Source organism: Streptopelia decaocto (assembly GCF_964273445.1).
Source record: "Streptopelia decaocto genome assembly, chromosome: 1".
Classification (NCBI taxonomy): domain Eukaryota; kingdom Metazoa; phylum Chordata; class Aves; order Columbiformes; family Columbidae; genus Streptopelia; species Streptopelia decaocto.
This window is the reverse complement of record NC_138663.1, coordinates 38,716,435-38,726,600: the sequence shown is the minus strand read 5'-3', so window position 1 is coordinate 38,726,600 and position 10,166 is coordinate 38,716,435.

Sequence of the window (10,166 nt, the reverse complement as noted above, 5' to 3'; positions counted from 1 at the left end):
GTGATGGCAATTACCCAGCTTCATTTGGCAGCTTGTTCTTTTGACTTAATCAATGTTATAGCTCAAAAGTATTTCCTAATATTTAACCTACATCTTCCCTGCTGCATTTTAGGGATTGGTAAATTGATCCTTGTCTGTATAATTTGTTAAATTTGCCTGATGCAAGGAGATTTTTGGATAAAAGGTTTGATAGGAATATCAGTTGGTGCCAATCATGCATGGGGACAACTTCATAAACTATTAAAAAGTGGTCATTTCTAAAACACAGGAGATATTACTAGCAATGTTACACAACTTTATAGGACAGAGAGAATGGAATACTCACAAGAAAAAACAGTATGAATTTCAGGAAAGGGGACACCAAGATTCAGGTGTGATTCTACTGTTGACACTCCCAATGTTAAAATAATATATAAAAAAATTCCATCAGAAAACATTTATTCTAAAACTTCACCAGAGAAGTGAATATCTTTCTTTGATTTACATATAGGAAGCTGTTGAAAGTCAAGCTAAGGGAATGACTAGCCAACAGTAAGCCTATGACAGAGCCAAGAGCTAAACATGTTTCCCACATCCTGTTCCCTGACTCTGACACCAAGCTCATGGTTTGGGGTTTTTTTTGTTTGATTGGGGTTTTTTTTTGTTTTGTTTGGTTGGGGTTTTTTTTGGTGTTTTTTTTTTTTGTTTGGTTGGTTTGGGTTTTTGTTTTGTTATTTATTTATTTGTTTTAGCAAAAATTAAAGGAGTGGGGGGAAAGTCACTTTTAGGGAATATTTTCCCCACATCTTGACATAACATTGATGACTACTGCAATAGAAAGGAAGGATATTTGCTATTTCTGGATTCCAAATTATTCTCTGCAGCAATAATACCTTATTCTGTTCAGATTTACTATCACTAATTTAGTATATAAAAAGAATAAAGCTGAAACCCTGTCACCATCACGTTGTACTGAATAACATTCTCTGCCACAGTGATTACCCAACGCTACTCGGCCACTCTAAAGCCACTCTAGATTTTCACTCTCATAGTAACTTACAAGACTTTTTGCTGAAGCTGCTGTGCGTTCAAAAGAAATCCTTTGGTTTTGCACAATGTATATACATATCTGAAGAATGTATTGATTTTTAAGTATTCTAAATAAAGCAAATGAAAACGGATTGCAATGAAGCATGACCGTTTATTTACTTCTTTTTCTCGGCAGCTGCTGACCTCAAGTGGCAATAAAATGTAATTACAAGATTGTTTATGGCTACAGAAAAAAAAAAAAAATAGGAAGTTAGCTATCGACGTATGATGAATAAGGATCCATGGAGTAACAGATCAACATAAAAATCGCTACATAAACACCTCTATAGTCTCCTTCTATTCTTTGAGCCTGCCAGGATTTGTATTTTAATGCTTCACTGGACGGCACAAAATCTGAGATTTTATCCAGGGCTTTAACAAAAAAATAGTACAATAGAACAAATAGCAAATAAACATAGCTATTAATGAGTCTAAAATGATTTATATCACATTACGTGAAATTGAATAAGTTACAGCAACATTAATGGGGATATTTCACTGCCATAAAAGTTTGAAGACCCCAATGATTCCGATATCAGTCTTTCTTCACATTATTCCCTCAACAACTCCTGAACAGGCAACACTAAGTGCCTAATTTGGCCTGAAATTTTTCAGCTGTATAGTAATAGATAAGATGAAAAGAAATATCCTTTTACTTTCAAACTGAAAAAGTTATAATATAGATACCAGTTACAATGAGTAGAGCGACCTCCAAAATACCATCTTTACTTTTCATGGTGATGGTACCTGATACTCTAAACATTTGGTCAGTTTATTCAAATATGCAACCGGTATACTCATAACCTATGTAATCACAATTCTCATAAAATCTGTTTTAAATCACTTTTTTTTTTTTTCCCTAACTGTAATTTAAATTCAACGTTCAAATTTCAATACTTCATGCTTCTACCACTGAAGAAAAAAAATATAAAGAAATCTCTGCCCTAACATAAAATTACTGTTTCATCAATTATCAAAGTACTACTTTTTTCACTTCTGGCTCTTTGATGCTTATCTTAGATGCTTACTTTTCCCACCCAAATTCCTTCCAAAACTTCCCAAATCTTGTATTGTTCCACTTCCAATTGACAAAAATTTTCCTGTTAGATGGAAGTTATCTAGTCATGGCCCAAAATGCAGCAAGGAAATGCAAAATTTTAAGTTAAAATAAAATATAAAACAATATCCATACAATATATTAAATTACTAATTTTCATATTGGTCTCATTTTAATGTCTTTAAGATTGTCACAGAAGCTACTGTAAGGGCTGAAGAAAGTAGAATTTGCAAAAAAAAATTTAATCAGGCTTTTGGCAGAGTGTGGATAATTGTACGCTTGAAAAATAAAAAAAAAATCACATTACTCTGCAATGTTTCATGAAGAAAGAGGTTTTAATTTTCACATGCATAAGCAAGGAGCAAGATTAAGCTTCTCCATGAAACATTTACCTTCAATTTCTTAATTGGCATATTACATCATCTTCTTTGTCCTGTTATGGGAAAAACAAAACAAAACAAATCCCAACCAACCAGCCAACCACAACAACAAAACCCCCCAGCCATCTTGTTGAAGACAAAGTTTTAAGTAATCGGTCCACATCCTTTCCTTAGATTCATAGCCAATAGTTTGTAACAAGACACAACTGGATTATTTAAAAGATATAAATTATGTTTACAGATACAAAAAAAAAAGAGACACCACTTATATATTGCTGGGAAATAAATACAACTCTTTCTCAGCTACACTCAGAAGGAAGAAGAGCCAATTACTCAAGTCATACACAAAGCATAATTTCTTAACAAATGACATCAGCATTTAACAAAAAGGATTTGTACTAATAGACCATCACCAAGTCTTAAAATTTCTCCGATCACCATCTACCATCACCAAACTGTTAACCAATAAATTCATAATTGTTTATGCTTTAAGGGTCCTGCCAAGCTCGTAATGGAGTTTCATGGACCAGCAATTTTCCACATGTCTTATTTTGGGAATCAATGGACTGGAGGCCATAACACCTGTTCACTTTGCAGAAGCTGAGCTAGGACTTATATTTACAGTCTATCCACCAGTTCTGAGCTCATCACTGCCTAATGTTCTATGATTGCTTCCACTCTTTGTTCCCTTAATCAAAGCAAAATTTGCTTGTCCATTTCTTTTGACTTTCCTGACTTTGCATCTTTTGGGGGTAAATAAGGACATTTTCCTCTAGCTTCTGAATACTTTTGAAGACTGAAAATGCAGTTCAACACAGACACAGTTTTACCAAAGCCTTTGTGCTATAGCATCTAAACATTAACAATATTCTGTCCAAAACAGAGTTAATATTGTTATAGAATTAAAAACTGTGGCATTTCACAATATTTGCAACATGTTCTGCCTCAACAAAATAACATCAAAGATTATTAATTTATACAAGGTTCACTGAAGACACACATTAGTCCACAATATTTTTATTAATGAGCATAATGCACAAAATAACTTGATTCTAAAATTCCCAGATTGAGATTTAAGTGCTCAGCGGATAGAGAACACATTCTTCTATTTATAAATCAATTGCAAATGAAAAAGAAATTATATGGCACACATTAACACACCAAAATTCATCTGGGTTAAACCATGTGCTGACGTTCTTGCTCTAACATCACTAGGAACCATGGGTAACACAACAGCATAGGATTTAGCAGATGCCAGTGATTAAACTACCTCCTCTAGGTCCTGGACTCTCTCATTGTTAATGCACGCTTCAACCTGAGCTGCTGCATCTTCATTCTGAGAGATTAGTTTGGCAGATTCTCTTTCCCAAAGATGTACACTCTTCAGAAATCCCAACACTCTCTAGAGCTCCAACATTTAAAACAACTTTTCTCCTAAACAAGAGAGAGCGAAGCCAAATGTGTCTAAAGGGGGTTAGCTGTGTGCATGAGAGATCAATCGTCAAAACTTTCCCAGACTGCAGGATCTCCTAATGTGGGATAATTACTTCACAGGGGAGAAAGTGTGTTTCTGGTTAGTGCTCTTCTGGTTGCTAAAGTAATAAAGCTTAACACAGGTTGACACACTTTTAAAGACAGAAGTAAATGTAAATACAAATAGTAGAGTCCCTTCTCCAGCCACAAGAGAAACAGAAGGCATTGCATGGACCAGAATATCCATATAAAATACTGGAAGGCACTTAATAAACCTATGGAACATGCAGCTAGGAAAGATATGTTTTTCATAAATTCATTCAGTCTTCCACCCAGGAAAATGTAAGTGAAAGGATCTTGTCGGTGCCTGAGTCAGAAGGTCCAACTCACATTGCAACAACAGTTTTTAATTATAGGAGACGCTTGTCTCAGCAATTAATGGTTTAGGTATAAAAATACTTTTGGTTTCACTGGTGTTACAGTGGTATGACACTGGCATTAACAAATGGATACCTGGGCCTTCAGGTGGTAAGAACACAGTAACTCTCTGTTAATTCCAACTTTACCACTAGAACTTCTAGACAGGTCATAAGAGGAGCAGGGCCAGAGGTCAAATGCTTGAGCATTCATTATCAGAGGGAAGGGCCCTGGGATGCTGAGCAGACAAATGGTTCAGACACATGTTCAGATTTGGGAAATGTTTTTTTTTAATTCTAACATTTTAATTGTTAACAAACCACTTCCTGTATTTTCACAATTCAATGCGGTTTAAAAAAAAAAAGTATCACTAGAAAGATACAAAAATATATAGGTAATAGAAAATTATCAAGCATTTATTACTGCTTTAATATAAAGGAGAATAAGAATTATGTGGCTGTGCTAATTTTACACTTCCTTCTGCAGATGAAGATTTCTGTCTTAAAACATTTGCATTCTCCCCCTTAAAGTAATTTTCCATTTTGCTGGATACAGCATAATTGCCTCTACTCTTTCAGCTGCAATGGGTTGCTGAAATTGAGCTATTGCCCAGCACCTGCTCTTAGTCAGACAGCTGAAATCAGAGGTTAGGGGGAAAAAAAAGATTTCATGTCATTGTAATGCAAGTCTCCTTTTAGCTTTGCTGCAGTCAGTGTTCAATTATGTTCTGTAACAATCTCCATTACTAGAGTCAGTGTTTTTCTGTTCCTCTGTGCATGTATTAACATTCTTGTTCACACGTGATAGCCTTCTTAGCAAAGCAGAGGAGTCTTAAGAGACATTTGCCCATAGATCTAATGAGTCTACATATTTTTTTGGCCTGTTGGCAATCCTAGTGTTCAAATGTATCGTCATTTTGAAAGCTCCACAGGAAGATAACTGATACAACAGAACTGAAATTATTTCTCACTGAAGGCCTGATAGGTCAAAATTAACCTGAAATTTCATCTAGCCTATAGAATACAAAACACAGAACACATAACAATGAATGGCCCCCGTGTAAATTTTTTTCCTGTGTGTATACTATTTTTACAAGCTCAGGATCCTTCTCATTCAGAATTTCTCTAAGTTCACTCTGTAGCCCAGATGTTTATGACTTCATCTGAAGCAGGAACCAAGACCCTACATCTGTAGGAAGAAAGCCACAAAGACTTTGCCCAGCAATGCTCAGCAGCTGGTGCGAACAGCTTCTGGCAATGCAGGAGCAGGAGCCTTGCTTTTGAAGTAAGAAAGAGCAACAATACACAGACAGAGAGCCCCGAGACAGGGGCCAAAGGGTGAACACCACAGAAATTCAGGGTCTGGGACTTTGGGAAAAGAAAATCCTGAGCAAGGAAAGATTGGATATTATTAGAGGGAGGATCTGAAAAGCTTAGAGCACGAGGGGTTTTATTATAGTATAAATACATTATAATAAATTGACCTTGAAAAAAAGGACATGGATAAGGTGGAAAAGTTTATGCTTAAAAATTAACCTGTTAGAAAAGTGGAAATGATAGAAAACAGTGCTAAAAACTCTTGAAAATTTAATTAGGAATCTCAAATATTTCTGTTCTCCTTCTTCCATTAAAGATCCAGGTTCTCAAATTACATGGCTGACTCTCAGTTTTCAGTAAGGGGAAAAAAATTCTAGCTGTCATGCCTGCAGAGAAAACTTTGAATATTCAAACCCTAAAACCATAAACAGAATATAAACCAAAACATAGCCTTTTATTTTTTAATAAATTTATTTATCTGAATGTAGTCTCTCTTACAGTTTTTAACATAAGATATAGCATTAGTGTAAACCTAGCAGCTGCTTTCTAAGCAGACGGCAGCTAGAGATCCAAAAAAAGATTCCCAGCTGATATCATAATCATCATCACCACATAATGACTGCCATGCTGGAATTATGGGTGGCTCATTTAAGGATTTTATCTATTCATATATTCTGTATTTGACAGATTAACCCCTTCCCCATGATGCAGAAGCATACTCAACACTCGCCAGCATCCAATCACTCTATGCATGACTCTGTGCAAAAGAGCATGACAATGATTGCTCCAATAATAGCGTACTCACAGCTGAGAAAGGTTCAGGCCACACACAAGGCCACAGCAAGTCCTCAGTCCGTCACAGATGCTCCCCCACAGAGAATCCTATACAACAGTAAGACTTGCCGTATGAAGTTCCAGATTCCTGATAAACTATCCATGTCTAATGGTTTGGAGTATATTGTTAAAAACTAAATGAGGATTTACATTTTGTTCCCAGTGCTCTTCTTAGCTTCTATGTGCAAGAACAAACAAATAAAGATTCAAGCTGGAATTCTTCTGGACATACGAAGAATAATTATTCCCCCCAAATTCTCCTTATGTTTATCCTTGTGGATTTTAATGCATACTTGAGAAATCTGTTCCTCGTTCCATATTCATGAAAAGAGAGGACATGACAGTTACAATTAGCATACTTGAACCAAGTTTGCAGCCTTGTAGAGGTACTTACCCTACATCTAATAATTTATTGCTTTTCATTGATGCCACAACCACTAGTCATTTCTAACTTTCACTTTCCCAACGTAGCAGATCAGAAACAAACGACAGATATGCCAGATCAGTCAGAAGCGCTGCTGTAACTGCCAACAAATCCTTTGGCTGATTCAACCATTTCATAATCATCTTACATTTCAGTGCACCGAGTCTCAGCCAAAAAGCTTTCATATCTGTGCCTCAGTCCCTACCACAAGAGAGAAAAATCTGAAGTCCTGGAACTATAATGCCGTTATCAACAGTGATATAGAAAGCGTCCAGATGCATACTTCGGTGCTAATAGCCCCACTCTGAAGAGAAACAAAAGGCAATTTTGGGGAATGCCCAATGAAGTAGCCCTCAAAACAGATGAAGTTTCTATTTATTCTACTACTTGAGGATAGGTAAAGGACGGAAATCTATAATAAAATTTACACATCCTCTCCTGCAGTTTTCAAAACTCTCCAGACATATTGCTGAACACTCATAGACAATTCTGTAAGAATCTATACAGATTTTAAAAGCTTCATGAACTCTGAATATTCATCCATTTGCAAGATATTTCTGATGTTGTTTTGCCACACTGTTTCCTTTTAGTAACATAGGATTTAAAAAAGAAAAAAAATACTGATGAAACGCTTTGTATTTAAGAGATTTCTTATAGAAAGATCTATCAATTCCTTTCCTCGACATTAGTGCCCTCCTGAGAAGCACTGCTCACCCCAAGGAAATCTGCATTACTTCCTCAGTAGCTTTTATTAGGCAGCATGTTCAAGTTACAGGTTGCAACCTGCTCAACTCTGAACACAGCCAGAATGTTTGCACCAATACATGAATAACTATAAAAACAAGCCCTAGGAATATTAGCAAGTTCTGCCTCAAAAAAAAATCACTTTTCAACAGGTATATGCTGTGAAGGAGACAATGAAGTAACCTGCACAGTGCCCAACAGAATGTGAAGCACAAGGCAGTCTAAAAGACCGTATGACCTTGCTTTAGTCCTCATTGCAAAGCCTTACCTTGCTTCTGCAATTCCTTGCCACTGCTACTGGTGCTGCAGTTCCACCATTGCTGCCTTCTGTAGCCCGATGAAATGTGAGCCACACATGGACACATGCAGTTTATCTACCATTTTGTGACCATCGCCTAAATGAACGTGACTTCAAATTTCAGGGTCCTGTGGCTGTCAGGGCAACTTATTCTGCTCACGTTAGAGAAGGGGTGCTTCCCACTCATAGGAATTTTGCTTTATTTGAGGAAGAAATTAAATGTGTGAACAAGAAGAGCACTCTATCTCTCCTTAGCTGGTAAGTATAGGATTTAACCTAATAAACACTTCTCTAGGGTAAGAACATTATCCTCTGTTGTTGGCGTTTGTTTTTTTCTAAAATCCATAGGGTTTCTCTCTCCCTCTCTTTCTCACGTATACAAGATGAGAGAGGCTTCAGTGAGCACAGCTACCAGTATTCCAATTTATTCAGCAGCAGCCCCTGTGGACTGCTAACAGCAGACTGTGATTCTGCTTGGATTACAAGGCACAGATAAGTAATTCCATCCTTAATCTATCACTGTCAATGGTGGTAAGGGAGCAACTTTTACCTGTGAGAAGTCAGGTAGAGGAAAAGACCATGACGGGGCGGGGGGGTGGGGGGGAGGAAGTGTGGGGCAAAAGGACAGCAGAAATGGAGAGGACACAAGTACATTAAGAGCTTGATGTGCAAGTGCATGCAGAACTAAGTAGGAAATGAGGGATGGGATGAAGGACCAGGGTGCTAATAGAAAAGCAGCAAACAGGAGAAAGGAGATAGCCAGATTCCAAGCAGAATTTTTCAATAGCAATGAAAATCTCACTACCAACATAATCTATGCCATCTATTACACTGATCCCAGTGTAAAATGGTGGAGATGTTTGAGAGCTCAGTATAATGCTGATGGATACCACTACGTTACAGCCACGATCAATAAATCTCAAGTGCATCATAATGGAGTCTCAAAGCCTTCACATACAGACCTGTCAGTAAACTGGGGCAATATTACAAATAGACAACAAAGGATAACGCAAAGATTGTAAGAATGGAACAACACAGAGATAAGTGAATTTCTTGGAGGATGGAGCGGAAGACAGAAAAGATGAAAAAGCAGGTAAGCTATTTAGACATAAATGATATAGAAGATCAATAACCCCACACCTGTTTTATGTGATGGAGGATTCAGGAATGGAGGAGAAAACAGTGAAAGTAATAATGAGACTTGGGATTAATTTTTCTTTTCCTTTTTAAAGGAATTCCAAGTGCTGACTCCATCACTATACTTCACTACAATCATCGTCTACAATCAAAGTCTCTGCCCACTCAGGCTAGAGAAATCCCTTTAGGATTTTTGTTAAAGAAACAATTACTTTTATGTACATATAAAATAATCCTTCGATTTTGCTATAGGTAGTTATTATTTTTATGTTATTTGCTTATCTGGCTAGAATACTGGCAGATGTCACGTAGTCCCAAACATATGAAATGGGTCATTCATACTAGAAAAGACCATAAAAAGCTGATTTCTAGGCAGGCACTGCTTTGAGATTAATACAACACTTGGAAAAAAATATTTTCAATGAACTCTGCTCTTGGAATGTCCAATCTTATAATCCAAACACAGGTCCACTACTGATTATATTCTCTTATTCCCAAGCTTGCTTACTGCTTTTCCTAGTAAGCAGATTCTGTGCTCCAAAGTACACAATATGTGTAGCCAAGCAAAGTCTATACCCTGAAAAACTATTGTTTGTTATTGATGCCATGCTTTCTAACTGTGTAAGAGCTTTCGAAGAGATTGGAAGGAGGGGGAAAAAAATGCAGGAAGCTTCACGGTCAGCTTTTTCAGCTTGTAGGAAACAATTGTTTTGCAAATATAATAGGCCCAGGCAGGATCTCTCGGCAAAGCATATTTTAATAACGATTTTGCAAGACCGGGTGTTCTACCTAAAGGTAGGCACACCTAATAGGGCAAAAAGCCCCTGCTTATATCTCCCCAAAATCCCGACTGCAATTTCCCTCCCCCCCATTGGTTGGGTACTTCAGGGTTTACAGACTATCCCAATGCACAAAAATACCCTTTCCCTTATCAATGTATTTAAGATACAGATTCCTGGTACTCTGGCTACACTTCCCCCTAAATTAACTTATCAATACAGGTATCGGTATGTATACA